The 26,583-nt window shown below is 38.4% G+C and overlaps 1 protein-coding gene and 1 pseudogene across 1 annotated transcript in view; one reads left to right on the forward strand and one right to left on the reverse strand.

Moving 5' to 3' along the window:
• Positions 1-26,583, forward strand: part of col18a1a (collagen type XVIII alpha 1 chain a) — a 109,517-nt gene that overhangs the window by 19,333 nt on the left and 63,601 nt on the right. The window lies entirely within an intron of this gene.
• Positions 15,881-15,997, reverse strand: LOC129452597 (5S ribosomal RNA; annotated as a pseudogene).

The following is a 26,583-nucleotide window of genomic DNA, read 5'->3' on the forward strand; positions in this document are numbered from 1 at the left end:
CTTTGCCTACTGTGTAGTATGGAGGTGGGCGGTTTGAGACGCAGCGTATGTCTGTTTCCACATGCTGTATGCAACATGTTAATTTTTACTTTAACTTTGTATTTGAAATGCGATTTGGACGCGGTGCGCTTCAACTATAGACGCGTTTCTTAAGTTTCTTGTACTGAAATGAGCTGTATTCCTTGAGGCCTTATCCTCCAATAGCACTTTTTGTTAAGTTGTGTCAACCCAGTGCAGGCCAGGAATCTGAATTAAAAGTGAATTAAAGAATAGAAATGAAAAGAAGTTGCGTGTTTTGCCATGTTATTAGGCTATAGGTTGCATTATAGTGGGCTCTATTGTGTTTGGTATGTGTACCATAATTTACCAGACTTTTACCAGATCATTTGTCTATGTTTATGATTCTGACATTGATTTTTACTGTAATTTGCCATAAGTCTTCACTGTGCCTATTCAAAGCTCGAGGGCCAACACATAACTTCTAGATTTATAAGCATCAATAAACTACATTTTAACATTTTATAATGCCTAGCTAGTCATACTTCTGTTATTTTGATGAAAGTAACTCAAAAGTAACGCAAAAGTAGTGTAACTCATTACAGTTCAGAGACAGTAATATTGTAATGTAACTAATTACTTTCAAATGACAGTAATTTGTAATATATAATGTATTACACTTTGGAAGTAACTTTCCCAACAATGACCCTTTTTGACCCAGTGCTGGGTTGAAAATAACACAGCATTTCCTGTTTGGCTATAAATAAACCTACACTGGAATGTTTCAGCTCAAATGCTATAACAAAAACCCAGTATAAGATTATTTATAACCCAACGCCTGATTTTGTCCATATTTTACCCATTTTGTTTTGTGTATATCTTATACACCATACACAACATCCTATACATTTCATTTTATATACTTGTGAAAAGCACTATTGTCACGACAGGGTTGGAGAGACAGGACGCAAACGCAAAGTTCAAAATAAATAACATTTAATAATAAAGACACGAGGGCTGACATGGTGAATACAGGAACACAGGAAAACAGGAACATCCAACACAGGGAACAGACAGGGTAATGACAATAATCCGGCAACCGGTGTGACAGAAACAAGGCATATAAATACAAAGACAATTAAACATAAGACAGGTGTAGTGTATTGGCATAATGAGTCAATGAGTGTCCAGGTGAGACGGATCAGTGCAATACACAAAACATGACACGGACTAGCCGTGACATAACCCCTCCCTCTACGAGTGGCTACCAGACACTCACATAAACACAAAACAAAAACAAAGTCTGGTAGCGAGAGTCCAAGGGAGGGGTGGAGGGCTTGGGGACCCTGGCGAAGCCGGCAGCCGCCAGGACGAAACCAACAGGACGGTGGGTCGGACTGCGCCAGGAGAACCGGAGCGATCGCTCCGAGAACCGAGGCAGACGAATTACCCCCCTTCTGGGAATCGTCGACGATGAGATGCCCCCCGGAAGTCATCTCCCGTCCCCTCGCGGAAATGGAGACCCTCACTCGGTAGCCACCCCGGGGAAATGATCGGGCGTGGTCCGTTCCGGATCCCCCTACGAGCGGGACGGTGGTCCTCCGAGGGACTCAACCGTTGGGGGACCGCCTGGGCCGATTCTCCTCCCACAGGCCCGCAGGAGCGAGCGATCGCTCACGGTGGTCCCCAAGAGACATCGGGGCTGATGGGGAATGAACCCCGATGTCCCTACTCCCCCTCGACGAAACTCCTGGGGGAGCCGCCCTCCGTGAACTTGCTGCGTCCAGTTTGGCCGGATTATTCTGTCACGACAGGGTTGGAGAGACAGGACGCAAACGCAAAGTTCAAAATAAATAACATTTAATAATAAAGACACGAGGGCTGACATGGTGAATCAGTGCAATACACAAAACATGACACGGACTAGCCGTGACAACTATAGGATTAAGTTAGAATTTTCCATGGACCCATCGCCTTCCTCCCTCTAGATTTCCCATCTTTAACTTGTGCGAAGAAGCGTTTGAGGTGAATAGCGAGTGTTTTCATAACAATCACGTCGCCCAATTCATGACATTCGCATCGTCCCGCTCGAGTTTGCGTCTATTTGCATCTTTGCGTTTGAATCTTCAATAGACCCATCGCCTCCCTATCTCTAGATTTCTCGTCTTAAACTTTCACGAAGACGCGTTTGAGACGAATAGCAAGTGTTTTTGCAGCAATCGCATCACCCAACTCGTGTCATTCGCATCATCCCACGCAAGTTTTCTGTATTCGTGTCTTTGCTTGACTGTATACTGTATAATTTACTCATGCAAATGTGGAACACGTTTGGTGTGTACGCTCCATAATGCCGCATACAGGCCAAACGCAAAGCATCCCGTTCCTCGCTCCCTTTTTGAACACAACCCAGCATTACTGTTGTTTTCGCAGCAAACGCATCTGCTATCTGCTAGCTGACTGTCCCCTGAACTCACTGTAAAAAACGTGGTCTCTGTAGACAGCCCAGACTCCACAAACGGCAACAAAAACAAATTGGCGCAGCATACAACCACGAAACATAACAAACGTGTTCCAGCCAATAAACGACAAGAAGGATTTGGGGGTGGAAGCACGGAAGGGAGAGGGAGGGGCAAGGGGGAGAGTGAGAGAGAGGGGAGAGGGAGAGGGAGGGGGAGGAGTTAGCTACGCTCCGTTTTGTTTGACAACACTACGAACGTCAACAAGAAGTGACATCACACAGATTCGCTTAGAGCGCCTTTAAGAGAACAAAGAGATGCAAAATAAACTTCAAGTGAATAATATTTAGCTGAGATATTAAAGAGAGATTTTTTCTATGCATCTATAAAAATGCATATAAATAAGAACACTTGATGTCGAGATTCCGAGGGAAAACACTGATAAAAAATATAAAGTTTTGAATGAAAGCATTTGCCAAATGCATTGATGTAAATGAATCATACTAAAAATACCCCAAATATATATATATATTTAATATGAGTGTGTTTAATAGCTCCCTGAAGCACACAGTAAGATTAATGATGTTTCCACAAGTCAGTGATTCAGCATATAATGATGAGTCACAGCATCATTTGTGTCTGATTCCCTCCTGTTCACTGATGGGAAACTCCTACACCGTCCTGTGTTTATACAACCGCAATCGTTTTGCGTGCAAAGCCCACAACTAAATACTCATTCTTTAGCAGATGCTTATATTCTTGAGTATACACTTTAACAGCAGAACACTTACCCCTCCAGCCATCTACCACCCTAATTCTTGCCTTTCCATTGAATGCCACCTAACAACAGGCTTATCTAATCCTTTTTCACAACCTCCGTGGTCACACAAGTATGACCTGACCGGGTATGTGACCGCAAAGCTTCCGCACCAGTGCTTGTGACCAGACTGTGAGATTTTCTTGGCGGGTCATTTCAATTGTACCAGCTGTAGCTGCTCCTTAATCCCAAAACAAGATTTTTTTGACAGTCATTGCGTCCGAACATCAAAAGCCCCCTGCTAGTGCAATGTACGAGTGCATTTCTCTGCAGTCCTGTCTGTGAAACAGAGCCTTTTACAATGGCCCTTTGCACTTTTTAATTCGACATTCCAAGCGATGAAATAGCTTTTGACTTTCTTGAACACATTTTCCTTAAAAAAAAGCCTGACAGGCTTTTGTGTTAAAGAATGAGAGTGCTGTTGATCCGTGACGAAATACGGCAAATCTTTTCTTTGACCTGGTGAATCTAATATGGGAAAAGCTTTTCTTGGCTCTTTTTTATTACACAGACATCGTGGTTATGCGCACACAAACCCTGTTTTAAAAAAAGTAAAATTATTTATTTGAGATCGAACCCATAATCTTTGCACTGCAAATGCAATGCTCCAAGAGCTGAGATACACAACGGCCACACTGCAAAATGCATTGCAATGAGCTGTAAGGAAAGGTGTCAGATGAATCAATACAGAAACGGATTATGTAAGTAGTTAAGTATTTTATCCTTATTTTAGTATTGCATCATTATCTAGCAAAAGTTTAACATTAAGTAAGGGATAATGTAGAGGCAGCCGGTAGTTATTGGGAAATAAGCCCCGACAGTGTGATCAGGACCCGACGCGAAGCGGAGGGTCTTGTATCACACTGAAGGGGCTTATTTCCCAATAACTACCGGCTGCCTCTACATTATCCCGCTTATTACACGGCTACTTGCCACATAAGAAAAAAAACTGGACATGAATATGAATTTGAAACATTTTATTGGCATATTTGTTTTCAATTAACATTTTTATCCTTCCGCGAAACTTTGCACAGATGCATAAAATGATCGTAATACCTTATAAAGATCCTCTGCTTCATACTTGTCTCCATTTGTTCTCTTTGAGAAGTTTTAATCCCCATTCTGTATTTTTTTGTGTGTTGGCTTCGTAGCTGTCATGCTCTATTTTGTCAAGTTCAGTCTCAGTAAGCTGTCTGTCTCTTGTCGTGGTTGTCGAGTGTTTGTCACAAGATGGCGCCACACAGACAGTAATCATTATTGATCTTTATTGGCGCAGAGCGATATTACTCGTGCAAGTAGCCCGGCTATGCGTTATTATTTTGGAGCGGTTATTATTCGAAAAGAACGAACCTGCAAATGTGTCAGGACTCTGCCTTGAAGTCTTGTTATATTTGTATTTTGTCATGGTGGCAGAGTTCTGGCAGTCCCTGGCCTTGTGTGGAGGTTCATGCCTTGTTTTTGTGTTTGGCATGTACCTCCGGTGTCTTGTCATTTGTCCCCGCTCCCTCGTTCTCCTGCTTATTGTTAATTATTACTTATTCCCATCACCTGTTCCCGCTCGTTATCTTGTTTGGTTTTCTCTATTTAATGTCAGTGTTTCTTGTGTTCTGTGCAGGTTCATTGTGTTGTGCTGTGTTCTGTACCTTGTTGTACGTTCTAGTCAAGTCTTGCTAACTAGTAGAAGTGTAGTGTTTCATGTTTCATGTCCTGTACCCCCTCGTGGGTCTTTGTTTTGTTAGTGTTAAGTGTAAAAATAAAAGTGTTTTCTGTTTTCCCCGACATCGTCTGCATTTGGGTTCATCTGTCCTGCAACTCCTCACACAAATGTCTCAACTGACCAATCAGAATCAAGCATTCCAGAGAGCCGTGTAATAAAATATATTAATCAATCATCTCAAAGCACTATTTGCATGAGTTGTTGTCTATGTAGTGTATTCCTTAAAGGAATATCCATTTTCTTAAAAGAAAAATCCAGATAATTTACTCACCACCATGTCATCCAAAATGTTGATGTCTTTCTTTGTTCAGTGGAGAAGAAATTATGTTTTTTGAGGAAAACATTCCAGGATTTTTCTCATTTTAATGGACTTTAATGGACACCAACAATTAACACTTAACTCAACACATAACAGTTTTTTTCAACGGCGTTTCAAAGGACTATAAACGATCCCAAACGAGGCATATGGGTCTTATCTAGCAAAACGATTGTCATTTTTGACAAGAAAAATAAAAAATATACACTTTTAAAGCACAACTTCTCGTCTAGATCCGGTCCAGCGCGACCTAACGTAAATGCGTTGTGACGTAGGGAGGTCACGTGTTACATATATAAAACGCACATTTGCGGACCATTGTAAACAATATACTGACACAAATACATTAATTAGTATCAGTTGACATACAACAACATAGGAACGGTCCTCTTTCTCTACACTTGTAAACACTGAGGCGGAGTTTCGCGTTGGTCCTCCGTGACCTCTTGACGTATTGCGCGGGGTCACGCTGGCGCATCACGACCGGACCTAGACGAGAAGTTGTGCTTTACGACCGGACCTAGACGAGAAGTTGTGCTTTAAAAGTGTATATTTGTTATTTTTCTTGTCAAAAATGGCAATCGTTTTGCTAGATAAGACCCTTATGCCTCGTTTGGGATTGTTTATAGTCCTTTAAAACTCCGTTGAAAAAACAGTTGAGTTAAGTATTAATTGTTGGTGTCTATTAAAGTCCATTAAAATAAGAAAAATCCTGCAATGTTTTCCTCAAAAAACATAATTTCTTCTCGACTGAACAAAGAAAGACATCACATTTTGGATGACATGGTGGTGAGTAAATTACCTGGATTTTTCTTTTAAGAAAATGGAATATTCCTTTAAAGGCACTCCACTTTTTTGAAAATAGGTTTATTTTCTAGATTCTTACCGTTTCGGAATCCATTCAGCTGGTTGGATGATTCAGCTGGATAGATTCCAAAACGATAAGAATTAAATGTTTAACTCTAGGGGAGCTGGAAAATTAGCATATTTTCAAAAAAAGTGGAATGTCCCTTTAAGGGTCATTTTTTTATTGAGATTTATACATCATGAATAAATAAGCTTTTGATTGATGTATGGTTTGTTAGGATAGGAAAATATTTGGGCATATATTATTCACAGAACATGATTTTTGGCATAAAAAATTGAGAATTTTGACCCATACAATGTATTTTTGGCTATTGCTACAAATATACCCATGCTATTGATGGTTTTGTGGTCCAGGGTCACAAATCTGTCACCCATAACAGATCTTTACCGTACAGTAGTTAGGATGCTATAGTAGACTGTGAGGCACATTACTACATTTTGGAACAAAGCCTTTGCATGACATTGCTCGGTACAGCTATGAATATCCCAAAGAAACTAAACTGACAGAAATTCCTAAACTGTACATCGTAAATAGATGGGAAAATCTTGTCTTACAGTCACATGACCCTGCACCTCAGTTGATCGTAATCCCATAAACTGACTCACTTTCCCGGGAGAATCAAAATGCGTAAGCTATCCTTCCCTTTGGACATAAAAAACGCATTCCCCCCTCCATACTTCCTCTTGTCCCAAAAGTGTTGAAGGCCTGGACCTTCCTAAAGATTTTCCCAGATCTTGGGGATTATGTTTGCTAAGAAGAAATATATAAATATGTATATCTATGGGAAAAACAGCTGAAATCATCTAAAATCCGTCTGCTTGTCTTTCTGACTGTAAGATGGTCGTCTGACCTGGCTTAGGTGGTCTTTTGGTCGACTAGTTGATTTTTCAGATGGTCTTCCAGCAATCTGAATGGTTTTCAAAACCCAACTAAAGACAGCCAACACTCTTAAAAATAAAAGTGCCTTACGATGCCATTTTGGGCTAAATGGTTCCATTAAGAACCTTTAACATCTGAAGAACCTTTTTTTGTATGAAAAAGGGTTATTTGTGGTGAATAAAGGTTCTTCGGATTAGAACAAGCTAAGAAAGAAAGGATTCAGTGAAGAACCTTTGACTAAATGGTTCTTTGAGGAACCAAAAAGGGTTCTTTTATGGTATCACAGTGAAGAACCATTAAGGACCTTATCAAGCTTGGAGACTTACTAAAACCAGCAAACCAGGAGGTCCGGGGCTTAAGAGCAAGAGCAAAAAATAGACGTACTGTTATGTCCACATGTCTACAGAGGGACTTCCCTATCATAACCATTACCACACTATGTTAGCCTTTATATGTCTGGAAGGGATGGAGCTCATGAGAACAGAATTAATGGGCATAATCAGAGAGCCGTTTTAAAACACTGTGGTTATGAGTCAGAGTGCCAAGAGACAATGGCAGATGTACACAGCCTGTGTTCAGGGCACTAACCTTATGTGACAGACAGACATCTCTAACTGTTTAAAAAGGCTAGACAGAGGAAAGAAATCCTGAAAGAAATTTTGGCAAAGTAGTTCTCCAAACACCCCCTTTCTTTGCCCTTGCTAAACTTTCTTGTCCTATACAACTCCAAAGGCCCCCTGAAGAGAAGACATTCCAACTAAATTATCCCGCTGGAACAAAAGAGCCATGCCAACAGAAAGAGAAAGTGCAAGAAAATGAACAGGAGGTTAAATCATACCGAGGCTAGGCATTACCCACGTGTGGATTCACAAAGAGGAGAGCAAAACCAAAACGACACAAGAAAGGGCTCAGGATACCTAGTTCTTTGGTTTTATTACTCTATGCTCCTAATGCTAAAGCAATACCATCTGGTAGATCGCTATCATAAGATAAAAAGAAAATATCAAGCTCTTCCTGTTCGTAGGTTTAGAGAAAGTGAAGTCCCAGACGTTTTCGCTTGGCCTTACTACCAGGCCACTCCTAAAAACCTAAAATTATATTCAAGACTAAAAAAGGTTGCGTGTAGGACAACTCGCAGGTATCACACACGGCCCGTGCGCATTCAATAGTGCAAGGTTACTCAGACAGGGTCTACTTCCAGATGCAAAATGTATGTTCGCAGCCTATGTTATGATGTTATTTAAAGTCGCCATGAAATGGAAGTAGCGGTTGTCTTGTTTCTCCGTGGTGACGTATACGGCTTCTAAAATGAAAAAGTAGGACTGGACTTCGTCTATCGAGAATTGATTGATTTGTTTGAAGTTGGGTCATGTTGCTAATTGCTAATCGGACCCCGCCCACCTGCCATACCATATGACTGGAAGTAAAGAGAGATTGTTTCGAGGAGGGAAGGAGATTTGCGCTTTTGATTAAAGATTGTGAGGCCACATGAATTTTTAAGTCATTTGTAAAAATTACCACAATTGCCGTAATAATCAGGGACTTTGCTGACGTAACCTGACTGCAGCAAAATATAGCCCGAAAATAGTCCCCTTGGTTACTTTCAATGACAGGGGACTATTTTCGGTGGTGCGTAATATCACTACGCCTGCTGCAGTCATGTTACATCAGCAAAGTCCTTGATTATTACATCAAAATGAGAGTATAGTTCCTAACCATATCTGCTAGAAAATTGCAACTAACTATACACGATGTAACTACAGAAGAGTCAAGTTTTAAATAGGAAAAATATCAAAACTCTTTGGTTATTTTTTAGCGCCATGCTAATGGTCTAATGAGATTCAATGGATTATGCTAAGCTATGGATTCCAAACTGTAAGAATCAAATGTTTGACTCTAGGGTTGCTGGAAAATGAGCATATTTTCTAAAAAAGTGTAATGTTCCTTTAAAGGCACTGCGATGCAGTTTCTAAGATATTACAAAAAGTTGACTGAGGTACTCCTAAACATTAAGGTGCTACAAAGCGTTTTTACAGTAATGCCATAGAAGTAACATTTTTGGTTCCCCAAAGAACCATATAGTCAAAAGTTTTTAAAACAATTTTTTTTTCTTACCTTTTTATACTTGTGTCATTACAAATATTATTTTGAAACCTTTTTTGAAAAAAAGGTTATTTGGATGTTCAAAGTTCTTTATGGAACCAATGGTACAGTACTTCAATGGCATTGCTTAGCACTTTTATTTAAGAGTGTTAAAAGATAGATAGACAGATAGACAGATAGACAGATAGATAGATAGATAGATAGATAGATAGATAGATAGATAGATAGATAGATAGATAGATAGATAGATAGATAGATAGATAGAAATATTATAAGCACACTGCAAAAAAAGACTTTCTTACCTAGTATTTTTGTTTTGTTTTTACTACAAATATCAAAATATTCCTAAATTAAGATGCATTTTCTTGGACCTTTTTTTTAAAACAAGCTAAAAAATTCTGCCAATGGGGTATGAAAAAATCTAGCTTGCTTTAAGAACAAATTCATCTAAATTGTATATTTTTTGTCTTAAAACTATACACTGTAAAAAAATCCGTAGAAATTACAGTGGCATTGCAGCTGGGTTGCCGGTAAATTACCGTAGATTTAAATTTATGTCATTTACTGGCAAGAGTCTGTTCAAAGTTGAATAATTTCCAAACATTAACAAGTCTTTATCTTTACAGGATAAAACTATACAATAACAGCCTCATGCAAAGCATTCTGGGAACCAGAAATCATCATCAAACGTTTCTGTTTTTTGCTTCAGATTTTGTTTCCCAGAATGTTTAGCTTGATGCTGTTTTCTAGTTTTGTTCTGTAAAGACGAAGACTTGTGAATGTTTAATGTTCGTTTAACTTTGAACAAAATGTTGTAATAACATAAATTTAAATCTACGGTAAGTTACCGGCAACCCAGCTGCAAATTTCTACGGATTTTTTTTACAGTGTAGACTTATTTTGTCATCTTGGTCATCAAGAAAATACATCTTGATTTAAGAATTTCTAGATATTTTTACTGAAAACAAGACAAAAATACAAAGTAAGAAAGTTTTTGCAGTGTACAAGTATATTTAGAACAATTTTGGGGATTTTTGAAAAAAAATCCTATGTTTGCTCAATAACAGTTGTCTTTGCCAAGCCAACATAAACAGATATTATAAACACACATTTTAATATTTGAAAGTCACTGAAGTAACTTAATAGTTTTAACCTGATCTCATCCTGGCTGTGAAAAGACTTTTAGAGAATCACTATGGTGGTGCTGAGGTAAGAGAGAGAGCCATTGTCCCCCGGCCACATTCCTAATGTTGTCTATGCTTTACTAAGGAGACCCTGCGGGGTGGGCAGCGGCCCCTCACGCTGACCTCTGCTGGGACTTCAGTCACTGCTCTAACCAACATTTAAAAGCAATGGCGGGGAGCAGAGATGAATCAGCAGGAAGTTAAAGGCGCTTGTTCAACATGAGAATGGACAGAAATCAGGTCCTTCTATGAAAGACCCCCCATAGCACAGGGGATTTATCAGAAGTAATAGGGAGTGACCCAAAAGACAGTGTGAGCCGCTCTCTCTCCCCTTCACTTTAAACAATGCATCATTCATAAACGAATAAAAACACACACAAAAAAACTGAAGGAACACAAAGACAATTTGTAATTTAATTAAAGCACAAAGGAACTGGAAAATGGTCAGAAGCTCGTCCCATAGTCCAGAGAGTTCACCCGGGTTTACTTGTTTCTATTATCTCTGAATTTTATTTTAGGCAATGACACAAACACATAAAAGCACAAATTTGTTTGCATTTTTATATAAATTTGCATGATTTAAAGGTATAGGTCACCTAAAAATGACAATTCTGTCAACATTTACTCAATCTCATGTTGTTACAAACCTGAATGTCTTTGTTTTTTAACACAAAGGTAGATATTTTGAGGAATGTTTTTAACTAAACCAATACGGACTACCGGCACATCCGGGAACTTGTAAATTTCGTCACCGCGCCTTTTTGGGGGAAAACAGACTAGACCTTCCATTGACTTCCATTCAAAATAGCGGAACAAAGCAACGTTTTTACACAGCCGGCAGGCGTAAATAACTTATGAAATCACTCAGATTAAACATGTTGAGTAATTATCTGTCCACCCTGTCTGCCATAGAGCGCGAAAGATACATTAACACGTTTAATTTGGTCAATATAAAAACATGTCCCTTTCATTCTCCCAGCGTCAAATTTGTGTAACGCTATGATTGCTGGAAATTACTAAGGCTAGTTGTATGGCTGGACGGAAAAGTGCACTCAGTACTCTACATATAAAGATATAATATATAAATACGAAGTAACTTTCAAATACGAGGTAAAATCATTCACACTCTTCCCTGTTGACTCGATGAGGTATGAGTAAATGTCCGGGTAAGACACTTCTGGCCAATAGGGAGCGTTGTTACACAAATTTGACACTGTGAGAATGAAAGGGACATGTTTTTATATTGACCAAATTAAATGTGTTAATGTATCTTTCGCGCTCTATGGCAGCCATGGTGCACAGATAATTACTCAACATGTTTAATCTGAGTGATTTCTTAAGTTATTTACGCCTGCCGGCTGTGTACGAGCATTGCTTTGTTCCGCTATTTTGAATGGAAGTCAATGGAAGGTCTGGTTTATTTTCCCCCAAAAGTGGGCGTGAACCTGTTCAGAGACATTCTATGACGTTGCGCCGGTTGTGCGTATCAGAAGCCCCATTGACTTCCATAGTCGGATAAAACACGTACAAAGTCAATCCAAAGACGCGAATGGACGCAAACTCGCGCGGGACGATGCAAATAACACAAATTGGGTGACATGATTGCTGAGAAAACACTCGCTATTTGCCTCAAATATTTTCAAGTTGAACACGGGAAATCTAGAGGGAGGAAGGTGATGGGTCCATGGAAAATTCAAACTTAATCCTATAGTGCTTTTCACAAGTATATAAAATGTTGGGTTGTAGATACTATGCTGGTTTGTTGTTATAGCATTTGAGCTGAAACATTCCAGTATAGGTTTATTTATAACCCAACAGTAAATGCTGGGTTCTTTTCAACCCAGCCTTGGGTCAAAAAGGGAACGAGGAATGCGATGTCAACAATTTGCATGAGTAAATTATAGGGGTGTCAACAATAATCGATTCGGCAATGCATTGCAATGCGCGCATGCATGATTCAGCATCGATGCAGCAAAGTGCCATAATCGATTATGTCACTGTTTATTTTCTGGCCTCAAGTGGACAATAAAGTTGTGAAGTTTCAATTACTTCCGGGGGCATAACAATAACAATAAAGATGGCTGAGGCGGAGAGAGATGACCGTGATAGGCGGGTAAATAAAAACGCACCCTTTTCCATGGAAAGTGGACATATGGGCACATTTCGGATTCTACGAAGTTAATGGGAAACTAGTCAAGACTTAAGCTGTGTGTAAATTCTCATCTCAGGTATATAATTGTCATTGTCTTAAAGCTGCTAAGCTTCCGTTTTTGTTGAGAATAGTTGCACTTGCCTTGTTGTGTACAATAGAGGGTTTTCACGACGCGTCATCAGAGCGGAAGACGCCATATTGGAGGCACTCCGCATCACAAAGAGCACAGACACTGATGTATATGCCGAACGTCGTCAAGGAAAATGGTTAATTATTGCCGTGTTTGAGATGGTACCAACAGCACATATTGAGAAAAACATTTGGATTATTATCGACATCCAAAAGTTATTAAAAACCAGGAAAGGAATGCAAGAAATTATCAGAGGCGGCGCTTGTGGTTGGTAAAGCTCAGGAAAAAGGGTAGTATTGTATTAGAAATATGATTGAAGTACATAAAGTATAAAACAATTATGCTTCTACTTGTGCTTTATTTAAAGAGTATTTAATATGTACTTTAGTGTATGCACAAAATGTACTTAAACACAAATAAAATTTGCGCTGCTATGCCTTAATGCCAGTGTGCTTAATTGCTCATAACAAATTTTCTATTGTAATGATAATAATATTTTTAATGGTAAAAACAATTATTGCTTTTATTTTTTACTGTGCTTATTTTACTGTAAAGCACTTTGGTAGGACACTGGCTATTTTAAATTTGCTATATAAATAAAGCTGACATTGACATATGGGCTCTGCATAAAAACTAGGTAGGTCACTAACTTATATCGGGATATGCAACTGAAGGAAGAATCGCCGGGTCGTCACGGATCCTAGAAGAGGGAGCTCGTAGGAATCTGCATCGCCTATAAATTGTAATTTCTCGAAATATCGTGCCTTTTCTTGTGGTCCAAGTCCTTCCCTATATGCCTTTGCATCTTGGACGCGTTTTCTGTTGTTTAGACATGTCTACATTCACTTAAAGTATCCAAAGCGCATAATATTCCATTGTACTCCGTTCAGTTCTTTACACCGAGTGCCTCCACGATGGCCGCGCATCCGGGTTACCGCCCAGAACGTGACGTCGGTGAAAACCCTCTATAGAATTCTGAAGCATCGCAATGCATTGTAGAATCGAATCGAATTGAATTGAATCGTTACCTGGTGAATCGTAATTGAATTGAATTGTGAGGGCAGTGCCAATGCACACCCCTAATAAATAACATAAAAAGTCAATGCAAAGACGCAAATAGACTTGAGTGGGACGATGCGAATGACACAAATTGGGCAACGCGATTACTGCGAAAACACTCGCTATTTGCCTAAAACGCGCAAGTTAAAGATGAGAAAGCTAAAGGGGGGAAAACAATGGGTCCATGGAAGGTTCAAACTTATTCCTATAGTGCTTTTCAGAAGTATATATAGAAAAAAAATGTATAGAATGTCGTGTACGGTGTATAAGATATACACAAAACAAAAATATTTGTTGTTTTAATCCATGCTTGGGTAAAATATGGACAAAATCAGCCGTTGGGTTATAAATGCTGGGTTATTTTCAATAATTTAACCCATGCTGGATTGTTTTAACATATTGTTGGGTCAAACAAACATTTTCTGGGTTAATTTGAAGTTTTGAACCCAACTGCTGGGCTCGTCCCTTTCTGACCCAAGCTGGGTTGAAAATAACCCAGAGTGTAGGATATATGGTATTGTCTCAAACTGTGATTTGCTATTGATGTCTGCAATTGGCTCATTTTGTCTATATTTATGTCTCATTAATTTTCAAAGCAACTTAGACTCTTGTGGGTTATTTTCCCCAGAAAATATTTACATTTGACCCAACAATGGATTAAAACAATCCAGCATTTTGGGTTGAAACAACCCAGCATAGGTTAAATTATGACCCAATGGGTTGGGTTTGTCCCTTTTTGACCCAACGCTGGGTTGAAAATCACCCAGCATTGTTCTTAGCAACTGAATCCTGAAGTCATGAGCTATGAAAGAGCATCTGTGTTTATCCCTGCATTACAGTAGGTCTCAAGATAAAACCTGGCTAAATTCACAACTATCATTGAACGATGGAAAAACTCATACTGATGAACTACACATAAGCTGACAGCAGCAGAATTGGCCAAACATCGGTCATGTCTTAACACATCTGTATGCTGCTCCCTTAATTCCTCAGGTGCAAGAAAACATTCTTCCTGTCTTTAAGATTTAAGGCCATGCACTGTATGTTTTTTTATCTTTTTATTCCTTCTTTGCTGTGCCGCTTGAAGTAGTAACAAAATCAGGGGACAAAAGATAGTTTTGTTTGTTCAGGGAATAAATTATGAGGGTAGATGTTCAATAAAACCAAATTTAGTGAGACAGTATAAAACATGGGTTTGTTGAGTGACACAAAGGAAATGACTTGACATGAAAGAGCAGGCAGAGGTAATGTGCTGGCTTCATGCTCTTCAGATTTAACAAAGTAAAGCTCAGGATATGTAAAGGTTACATGATGCAGTCTCCTGTAGACATGTGGGTCCTGTGGGACCGGTGCAGGTGACTGAGTAATCTTGACAGTGTTTGCTGTAGACCTGCCTCATTTCAACCTGATTAAAAGCTTCTTGCGCTCATTAACGCTGCTAGCCGGGGAACTGACAGATAGTATTTAGTTTAGACTGAAAGGAAATGCTGGTATTAGCGTGTAACTTCCTACGTTTTCCCATTTGGCCCATTTTCAAAGACATCTTGAACTGTCAGGGAGGTCCAAAATGGCTTTTCCATTTTCTGTGTTAATATGGAAGGGGAATTGGTGGTTGTGGAAATGTAAACTTATTGATAAGTGTTGTAATGTTAGTACTGTAGAAACTTTATTTGTCATTTGTGTATTATTTTTAATAAATTCATTATATGCAACCAAGTCTGTGAAAACCCAGCTAAAGTCATTTTATTTTACTGTTTTAATAATAATAATATCTTACATTTATATAGCGCTTTTCTCAGTACTCAAAGCGCTTTACATATGAATGGGGGAATCTCCTCAACCACCACCAATGTGCAGCATCCACCTGGATGATGCGACGGCAGCCATATTGCGCCAGAACACCCACCACACACCAGCTTATTAGTGGAGAGGAGACAGAGAGATATAGCCAATTAGTATATGAGGTGATGATTAGTAGGCCAATGGGCAAATTTGGCCAGAATGCTGGGGCACACCCCTACTCTTTTTTCCAAATGAAATCCTGGGATTTTTAATGACCACAGAGAGTCAGGACCTCGGTTTAACGTCTCATCCAAAGGACGGCGCTTTTTTGACAGTATAGGGTCCCCATCACTATACTGGGGTGTTAGGACCCACACAGACCACAGGGTGAGCACCCCCTGCTGGTCTCACTAACACCTCTACCAGCAGCAACCTGGTTTTCCCAGGTGGTCTCCCATCCAAGTACTGACCAGGCTCAGCCCTGCTTAGCTTCAGTGGGCAAGCTGTCTTGGGCTACAGGGTGATATGACTGCTGGATAAGCCATATCACCCTGCTTTATACTGTACATAAAATGTGAAGAACATTCTGTGAAAATATAACCTTGATGTCTTTAATTTGGACTGGTCATGTAGAGATTGAAATTAATTTGAAACCAATTATTTGATGCTAATCTCATCGTTAGATTTTGAGACAGTGTCACATATTGCCATGAAATAAAACTATGAATGTAACCAAACATTTTAGATCTAGAAGAAACACATTTTAGAAATCGATTTTTAAATCATTCATACTGTATACTGTTTAAACATTTCTGTAGAAATTACATTATTACTGACAGCTGTTTGACAGTAATTTACTGTAGATCTAAAAGGACACTCCATTTAAAATGTCCGCCAAAAAAAATGAATTCATACTCCACACTCCAAAAAGATGGGGGCAGTATACCTCCAGAAAGTGAGTTGGTCTATTTTAATATATCATCTCTCATATATCAAGTTTGATTTACATTAGCAACTAAGTAAGTTATCATTAGTCACCAAAAAAAAACATTCGGTCTCATTAACATTGCAATGTTTTCCATGCCAGTATTTACTCTGGTTCGGTTCCTTTATTTAGCAGTAAAGTCCTTGATTATTATGCCGGAATGAGAGTGTAGTTCCTAGCAATATTGGCCTGTAGTTGCATATTTTAAATAGGAAAAATATCGAATCTCTTGGGTTATTTTTTAGCGCAATGCTAATGGTCTAATCAGATTTAATGGATTATGCTAAGCTATGCTAAAAGCGGTACCGCCAGACCCGGAGATCGGCTGAATGGATTTCAAAATGATAAAAATTAAATGTTTAACTCTAGGGGAGCTGGAAAATTTGTTTATTTGTTAAACTTAACTTTGTAAATGTTTACTGTATTTTTCAGCCTATAAGCCGTGTTTTTTTTCATAATTTGGCTGGTTCTGTGTCTTTAGTCAGGTGCGCCTTGTAAGTCAGTATTAATTAATTTTGACATTTATGAGGCAAGAGACATCATTACCGTCTACAGCCGCAAGAGTCCGCTATATGCTGCTCCTGTATTTATGTAATTAAATGGATTCAGTGATGCTGCAAACTTCATGCTAGTTGGCTTGTTCGGTTAATGTAGCCTATTCCACCTTGCAGGTAAGTTCTGTATGCTATGATTTATCGTTTAAATAACTGATAATATTATTTTAACGTACAGACATCTATTCAGCCTGCTGTTCTGTCTGCTATTGTTTAGTTGAATAACTTGCCTTGCCAGATTAAATGTCTGTTCTTTGGCTTGGAATAATTTTCTAAATAAACGTGACGTATAGCGCACTGTGACTTATATATGTTATTTCGTCTTAATAAGGCATTTTTGAATGATGCGGCTTATACTCTGGTCCGGCTTATAGTCCGGAAAATACAGTAATGTTCATTTAACTTGGAACAAACTGTTGCCAGAACATGTAAATATACAGTAAGTTACTGGCAAACAGCTGCATTAACTACAGCAAATTTCTTTACAGTGTATGTGAACCTTCAGATTGCATCTGGATGGTGGTTGTCACGATGTTGCATGGAATTGGGTATGACTGTCTCTGTTTGCAAAAAAGTCTAAGCCTTGATGATAAAAAGTTTAATGAAAGAGTCAAGAACCCATAGTTTCTTTATATTCAGTTTAACCTTGCATTGGAGTTTGAAATGATCTCACACTGTGACCTTTACTAGTGTTTGGGTGGGAGGGCACAGAGAGGACCCTGCTATTCTCCTCCTGGCAGATGGCATTTTCCACCTTTCTCTTTGAGGGTGCTTTGTTCTCTGACCTCAGAGATGTCTGGAAAATGCACGACTGGCCCTTAAACTACTCCCGAGATGGCTTTTGTAGATCGGCACCTTTTATTCTGAAAGCCTTTGGTTATCTGGACACGGAGAGGCAACAGATGATTTCTGAATAAACATATTCGTTGCATAAAAAATCCCCAACAGCGCAAACACATGTTGTATTACAAGGTATCCGGTCAGTGTAGCGGATGTAGTGTTTTCTGTCAAAGAACACAACAGTGTTTAGCTTGGATTTACAAGAGGTTTCCACAGCTGAAGTTCGGTTGGGTACAGATGTTGTCAAGTAGCTTGGATCCCATTATGGCCTCTACTCCAGATGTTCATGTCTGGGATCACCACCATCATTTCCTCCTGCGTTCCCCCTTTCGAGGAAGATGAGAGAGACGGATGGTTGACATTAGAAATAGGCTGTTGTTGTGTACTTGGGTGTACAGTATGTGAAAGTACAGCAAATGTGGTATTGGGCTAATTTCTCGTTTTTTACTGAAGCCATATTTGGGACTTTTCATTTCAGTAACGTTTAAAATATGACACACTGAAAAACGTTAAAGCAATAGTTCACCCAAATATCAAAATTCTTACCTTCATACCATCCCAGATGTATATAACACCACTGTTTTTCAATATTTTACTATGTTCTTACCTCAACTTAGATGAATTAATACATACCTATCTTTATCAACGCGTGCACTTTAATCTTTGTACAGCGCTGCTTGAATGTATTAGCATTTAGCCTAGCCCCATTCATTCCTATGGCTCCAAACAAAAGTTTTATTTTGTGCCACCATACTTACTTGTGTAACCACTCATGTAACAGTCTTTAGGGAACACATAGAAGTGTTTGGTGGCTTCTAAATTCATCCTGTTTGGAGCCATAGGAATGAATGGAGCTACGCTAAATGCTAACACAATCACATGGCGCTGTTCAAAGATTAAAAGTGCACGCATTGATAAAAGATGGGTATATATTCATTTGTCTAAGTTGAGATAAGAACAATAAAATATTGAAAATGGTGGTGTTTTCCTTTAAGTTAAACACAAAAAATATTTGGTCTTATTTTGAAATGCGTCATCATGTTATATGGGGGCCAATATGGTGAAGATCCATCCATCATAAAAGTAATCCAAATCACTCCATACTGTATGTCTTCTGAAGTGAAACAATGTGTTTGTTAGAGAAATTATTAATATTTTATGATTGATTCATTGCGTATCCATGAAAACATTCAGATCATTATGCTAAGTTTAAATACGGTTGCACGATGAAAACGTCGGATCTCATTGGTTCTTGTAGGCATCGTGACAAAACACACATACGACAGCTAGTAAGCTAGTAAAAAGACATGCAATAACCAATTTGATTTGATGTTAACCACGTGCCGACATACAGTATTTGAACTTACCGTGCTTATTGCTATGTTTCCATGGATACACATTGCAAAATATGCTTAAAATATCATTCGTTTTTAATAAGAAGCACCCATTGATTCTTGAATGCCTTCTTGGATGATGTCATTCTCCCCTGTTGAAACATGTGCCTTTATATATTGTTCTTTTTATTCATTCCTGTTTTTTTGCATTATATAACAGTGTTGTTTTAGTAGGCATTATTTTGAGATTTTCAGGTCTATTTCTGCTAGCGGCACAGAGTTTTGTCTCAAATAACCAGGTTTACAAAGGCCCTTACCCAACAAACAGCTGTTGTCTGCGGTCATCCCCAACCCCCCTCGAGCTTTCAATAGAGCTTTAGGATGGCAGAGGGCTCTTTTCAGGAAACAGATTGATGGGCATTTTAAAGACTGACAGGTGTGGGTCTCTGTGGAGAGGTCAGTGACCGTTATTGTTTCAAACAATGGAGGGCAAGATTTAGGTCACTGCTTGGTCACAAGAATTATTTAAGTTCCCCACATTTATTTCATTGAAGTGACCAATCTATTCTTAATTCTTCTTAATTTTACAGTTTTTTACAGACGCTAGGACACATTTCTCAATACTTAGGTCACTTTTGCAAAACTCTTCAGTGGGCTAAACTGAGGATCAATTATCATTGCTTTGGCACAAAATGCATTGAGTGACTACATCTCTCAAATTTCATGAATTCTTTTCTCACTCAGACACAACAATTGCCAAAACTGTTTGTATGTACAGGCCTATTTATTTATTTATTATGTTCAAAACAATAATATAATACAAAACTGAATAAGACAGCAATTTGCTACATTTCTGCAGTAATATTTTACAGACGCTAGGACACATTTTACAATACTTAGGTCACTTTTGCAAAACTCTTCTTCACACAGTTTTCCTTTCCAACTTTCAGCTTGGCAAAGCAGTTCATTTCACATTCAAAATGCACTACAACTACCAAAACAGTTGATTTGAGACCTGAATAAAGTGTTTTGGTAGCTGTAGTGCATTTTGAATGTGAAATGAACTGCTTTGCCAAGATGAAAGTTTGTTAGGAGAACTGTGTGAAGAGTTTTGCAAAAGTGACCTAAGTATTGAGAAATGTGTCCTAGCGTCTGTAAAAAACTGTAAGTAATTGTGTATAAATCAAATTTTCTGTCATTTTTAATGTATGAGCAGTATTTTGAAGTGGGATTTCACCCTACATCAGTATTTTAAAGGGATAGTTCACTTTAAAATGAAAATTCTGTCATGATTTAATCATCCTCATGTTTTAAACCTGTATGAATTTCTTTTTTCTAAAAGAAACACAAAAGAAGATATTTTGAGAAATGATGGTAAACACACAGCATATAGTGTCCATTGACTTCCATAGTAGGAATAAAAAATATGATGGACTTTAATGGGTACCATCAACTGTGTGCTAACATCATTTTTCAAAATATTTTCTTCATCATTTATCACAATACTTCCAAAATATTCTTTCCCTACTATGGAAGTCAATGGTCACTATCACAGCATCATAATCATTCACAGGACGTTTGTGTGTCACATATACACCCAAATATGTGAAATCCAGGCAAGTCTCATAATCTAATGATGAGATTAGGAGCCTTAAAAAAGTTTGATTTCAGTCATTGATTTCAATCTTTGACATGATCTAAATATGACTTTAGCGGGGTTTTCACATGCAGGGTCACATATAAACATAGGCCTGAGTTCACAAGCAACCATCTGTAAAGTTTTTTTTTTCCCGGGCGTGTTTGTTTTATCTAAGCCTCGCCCTTTGCTCAATTCTTATGACCCGAGGAGAGACACAGACGGCCGCACCTCGGCCTTGACTCGGCCATGTCGGAAATCTCAGCGCAGGTAAATGATTATCTTAAAAGCAGTGCCCAGCCCCACTGTTGACTTGTTCTTGCCAGACGGATAACATGTCAGGCAATGCAGTCTGTTTTCCCTGTGTGATTCAGGACGCAAGCAGTGTAACGCAGCACTCCGGTTAAGCCCCGTTAATGATGGCACTTTGATTGAGACGTCTCTGTAATGAGGTCAACATAGGAATGTCTGTGCTCAGCACCTCAAAAGGCTCTGTGACTTTAGGCTCAGCAGCGCCCCCTTATGGTTCTTTAGAGTACATTTTTGCAGTTTTCCCTGACAGGGTTTAGATCAGGGGTCTCCAATTTTTGTGAGCAAGGGCTACTGCAATGGATAAAACAATCTGGAGGGCTACGTTTTGATATAGTCTACTCATTTTGTTTTACTTGTTGATTTCACTTGTTGATATGTTTTAGTATTTTTAAAATTTTAACATGGATAAGCCAAGCTAAAATAAAAAATAAGTATAAATAAATATTACAATTAAGACTATTAATAGAATGTGCTTTGGGAGGCACGGGCACCACGTTGGAGACCCCTGGGACTAGGCCTATTAGGACATTTAAGACGTTTTTAAAAACAAACCTTACAAAAAAACAATACTGGTGTGCATCTTGAGACAAAGCAATGGCACTGATATATGTTAAGATATGTCAGTGCAAGGTGTTTTTATATTAAAGGCATAGTTCATGCATGTTGTTACAAACCTGCATAAATTTCTTTGTTCTGATGAACACAAAGGAAGATATTTTGAGAAATGTTTGTAACCAAACAGTTTGTGGACCCCATTCACTTCCATAGTAGGAAAAAAGAATACTATGGAAGTGAATGGTGTCCACGGACGGTTTGGTAACAAACATTTCTCAAAATATTTCCCCTCGTGTTCGGCAGAACAAAGAAATGTATACAGGGTTGTAACAACATGAGAGTCAGAAAATTATGACAAAAATTTCATTTTTAGGTGATCTATCCCTTTAGGGACGCTCAAACATGCATTTTAGTCTTGGACTAGGATAGGCCCTGTCCTATTAAAGTTTCAATGTACTTACTTTTTAAAATCTAAATTGCTTAACTAATTTCGATAAGTCATTTAAAAAAAAATTGTCATGACTTATTCATCATATAATTTTTTACAGTGCTTCACAAATCCTCCTGTTGCTCTTCATTGTTTTTTTAATTTACTTATAATTACTTTTACTTTATAATAACTTTTAAATTGCCTTACTATAAACATTACACAGTTTTTGTTGTGTTTTTGAACTGGAACAAATCATGAGTTTTTTGTATGGTTTTCACAACACAAACCTATCAACCTGCTTCCCAGACAGCAGGCGACTCTGAGCCGGATCCGTACTGGATCTAAGCCGAAGTCAGCAGCTCCGGTGCAGATCTGGTCCGAAATCGTATGTTGTCTAGGTTTGAAAATAATCTTTTGGTGCGATCACCCAAAAATATTTTTTCTTGCATTTCAACCAGGTCTGACCTGACCCTGTTCTGGGAAATCAGGTTTATTGTTAGGCTATGGTAATTAAAATGGCAAACCTTTTTAAAGCAAACCAGTCAGGAAGCAGTAATGGGTAACATATGCCTGTGGTTTTGATGGCGCTTTGTTTCAGGTCGGCATTGTGAAACATTTGAGTCAAGAGATTTAGATCTTCACTTGGTGTGTTTTCATTGCCTGTTTATCGTATTGCCTTGAGATAAAGCTCTTCATGGTGTTTTGGAGATCCAGCTAAACATCACTCAGGTGGATGATCATGTTAAGTGCAAAACAAACCGCGGTGCTTGTAAGGATCACGGGTGAAAAAGTGAGATTGCTGATCTTGGATTACTTCTGTATGCATGTTTATTAGATTTTTTTCCCGGTCAACACTTATCCTTGGCCAGGATTTTCCCAGGACCAGGCAGACAAACATGCTCATGCATTATTTACAGACCATCGGATAAAGGTTGCACACAAAATCCAAACCATTACATAAAATAACCTTAAAGGAACAGTATGTAAGAAATGTATATCAATTAATCATAAAATGGCCCCGATATGTCACTAAACGTTAAGAAATCATTTTAATTTCAAATACTTTTATCACTGACAACTGTCATTTAAAAAGTGGAGTTGCAGCCCTCAACTGATGTTTATGTTGTCATTTTGTGTATTGGCCACCAGTTGTGTGATTGCAGTACCAGTTTTAGCCACAAGTTTTGTGATTGCAATACCAGTTTTGGCCACAATCCTACATACTGTTCCTTTAAATAAAATAAAGATATTTTATAGATATCTACCTAATAAAATCCTCAAAATTATTTTGGTTTTCCACATTATGCTTTTAAGTTTTGGACAGACAGAAATTTAGATCATACAGTAGTCACATAAAACATGTTTTTAAGTAAATGTAGTTTACTGTAAATATACTTGCATTTTACATCTATAATTTTTTTTAGATATTCATACCCCTGCGTACAGATTGTCAAAGTAAACTGTCTGGTGAAACCAGGGCACGCGATACAGCCGATAAAGTGATGTACAATCAGCACATTATTGTAACTGTATGTTGTATAGGTCCTGTGTGTGTTGATATAACATAAGATAAAAGGCATTAATGTCAACACTCCTTCACTTTAAGCAGCAGATGAGAAGCGACCCTCTGTGTTTACGCTTTTCCCTGTCCTGTCCCTCTTGAATGAACTGTGTGAACCGCAGGTTTTGTGTGAGGGAGGTGCAGAGAGCACAACATGAGACGCTGACATATCTTATTAACAGTGTGTGTGTGTGTGTGCATGCGTGTTTGAACAGGTGCGTTTTGGCCAAAGGGGGTGATTTTTATGCTTTGGATGTACGTGCTTGATCTCTCTTCTCGGATTCGGGTATAAGCGCTATAAGATTGAATGATCAGATACAGTCAAGCTTTGGAAAGTGTGTTGTCATGGAATATGTGAAATGTGTCAGCGTCTGTCAAACAGCAAGATTTCCACTTCACATTTGAGGTGCGCATAGCTAGAAATGTAGATGAAGATAAATCACTTTATTTTTTTTTCCGTATATTTTTAAAGCACTGGCTGTTCTCTTTATGATAGTATACTGGTAAAATACTTTTGCTGCATTACATTTTTAAGTATAATCAACTTTGCTTTGCAAGTCAATTCAACTTACCAGTGGCGGCTCGTGACTGCTCATCCGAGGGGCGCAAATTCAAAATAAGTGTTCGGAGTGTCATGTGTGTTGCTTGTCCTGTTGAAATGTGTAAACTATGTTTTTTCTGCATTTTGATGACTGAAGGACCAGCATCCTGATACAAAACAATAGGTTTAAAGCGCACGCTCTGGACGTCCATCCCTCACAGCCTCAGTTTGGAATCAACATGGCGGACTGAATAAGACGAATATTCTGTAAAATTAAGTTGATGATATTTCCCAAAATACAAATTCAGTTGTATTCCCAACAAGTATTACAGGTGGTAATCTCTAATCTCTAAAAGTTTGTCTTTTCCACATTAATCACAAGGGTGCTTACACAGACCACTCAAATATTGACTTTGAGTGAGGCCTACATCTCCTGCTTTCAAAAGGCCTACAAGAGCCACATAAGTAGCACATTTAAAAATACTAAATATAATTTTTTATTTAAAACTAATACTTTATAAGAAAACAGGACCGGTAAAAATTGCTCCTGTATTTAAAATAATACAAATAATTTTAAACTCTTTCTGTTTAAAATTAGTTAAACTAATAAAAATGAATCAATAAAATCTTAAATTGAATTAGCATATATTTTCAGTGTTTTTCAGTTTACTGTGATCATTTGAACAACCCTCTTTTCATGAGTCTCAAAGACATTGCATTCTGTAAATCTTTTGTTTGTCAGCAGGGGGAGCCACTCATAGTCTTATTCACTGAAGTTTCTGCTTTAGGCTTATAGAAACACATTCTTAGACATCTTTAAAATGTATTATAAAAATGTTTTTTTTACAACAGCCCACACATAGTTATCTGAGCATTTTGCAGTGTACATTTACACGGGCACTGCACAATAAAGTTTGATTTTGAAATCTGCTGTAGACATATTTATTAATCATGATTACACGTCGCATTCAGATTTTGTTCTGCAATATATTCAGACGTCCGTTGTTATGTGATAACATAACAACGTGTGATGCTGCATTATAATGGGTGATTGCGAGTCATACGAGCGTGTCTGAGCAGGATAAAGACCCTCTGGGCTGTAGCCTTTATGGGGTTGTCTTCACTCCATGTGTTTATCCACAGCACAGGACCTGATTGAAGCCTGAAAGATACTTGTCAAGAGGGAGGTCTCTTTATCTGCTGAGCCTTGACACGTCCCTGACAGAGTCCTGTGAGACATTTTCCATCTTCCCTTTATAGACATCTACCCTGACCCGTTCCTTCCTGTCCTATTTCTCAATGGGGAGACTCCTCTGCAGCTCGGAGCTGAGAAACGTCTGTTGCGATTGTTTCTGCCCGAACACGTTTCTCTCGAGTATCCTGCAGGCTTTTAAGCCTTTTAAGTTGATGGGTTGACCTCATCGTACAAATTTTCCAAAGTCTGTTTTCATTCATGAAATTTTTGAGTTTTGACACACTTGGTTTTTGTACGAATTCCTGGCCTGAGGTTCAGTATTGTAATACATCTCCCATTTCCCATGGTGGAGCTTTATGGATTTGGTTTCAGCGAGACTGTGGATTACATATTAGGGAATTGTCTGACCCTCCAAGCAGTTGTTTTCTGGTCTGTGGGACAGATTTAATGAAGCGTGGGACTTTGATGGTGCGCTGGGTTGATGTGAAGAGCACAGAGGGAATTTTTCAATTCATTAGACATTATTTCGTTCACAGCACCTCAGGTTTTGAAGACAGCAGTCACTTATGTTTTGTGGATTTTGGAATGTAAAATGATCCATGGGAACCAGGAGGTGTTGAAAATTAATGTTGAACCATATAAGTCACCCTTATGTCAATGAATTATGTTTTGCCACAAATTAACCATGGTTTTGCTACAGTAACCATAGTTAAAAGGGGACATTTCACAAGATTTTTGTAAAATGTCAAATAAATTTTTTGGTGACCCAGAGTACATATGTGAAGTTTTAGCTTAAAATACCCCACAGATAATTTATTATAGCAACGTCACAATATATGGAGTCATACATAACTGATAGGTAAATATCACTGATAGCACTACATTCAGATAAACTATCATGTACATAAACTAAATTCAGAACATCTCAGATAAACATCTGCAGTGATTAGTTTTATAAAAAGCAGTTTTCAGATTCTCATCGACTGATCGTCTAGCTTCTGTTTTTAACGCGTTTCTGTAAGCACGTATGAAGTTTAAAAACACATCGCATATGTGCGCAAGCTCGCGTCTCCAAACAACGCGTGTCACGTGTAAAAACGGTGTCACGTGTAAAGCGCAATGTATGGAATTGCGATGCATGTAAACAATATATGGAATCATTTTGCTGCACACACTTAAA

Source organism: Misgurnus anguillicaudatus, chromosome 17, assembly GCF_027580225.2.
Source record: "Misgurnus anguillicaudatus chromosome 17, ASM2758022v2, whole genome shotgun sequence".
NCBI classification, from domain to species: Eukaryota; Metazoa; Chordata; class Actinopteri; order Cypriniformes; family Cobitidae; genus Misgurnus; species Misgurnus anguillicaudatus.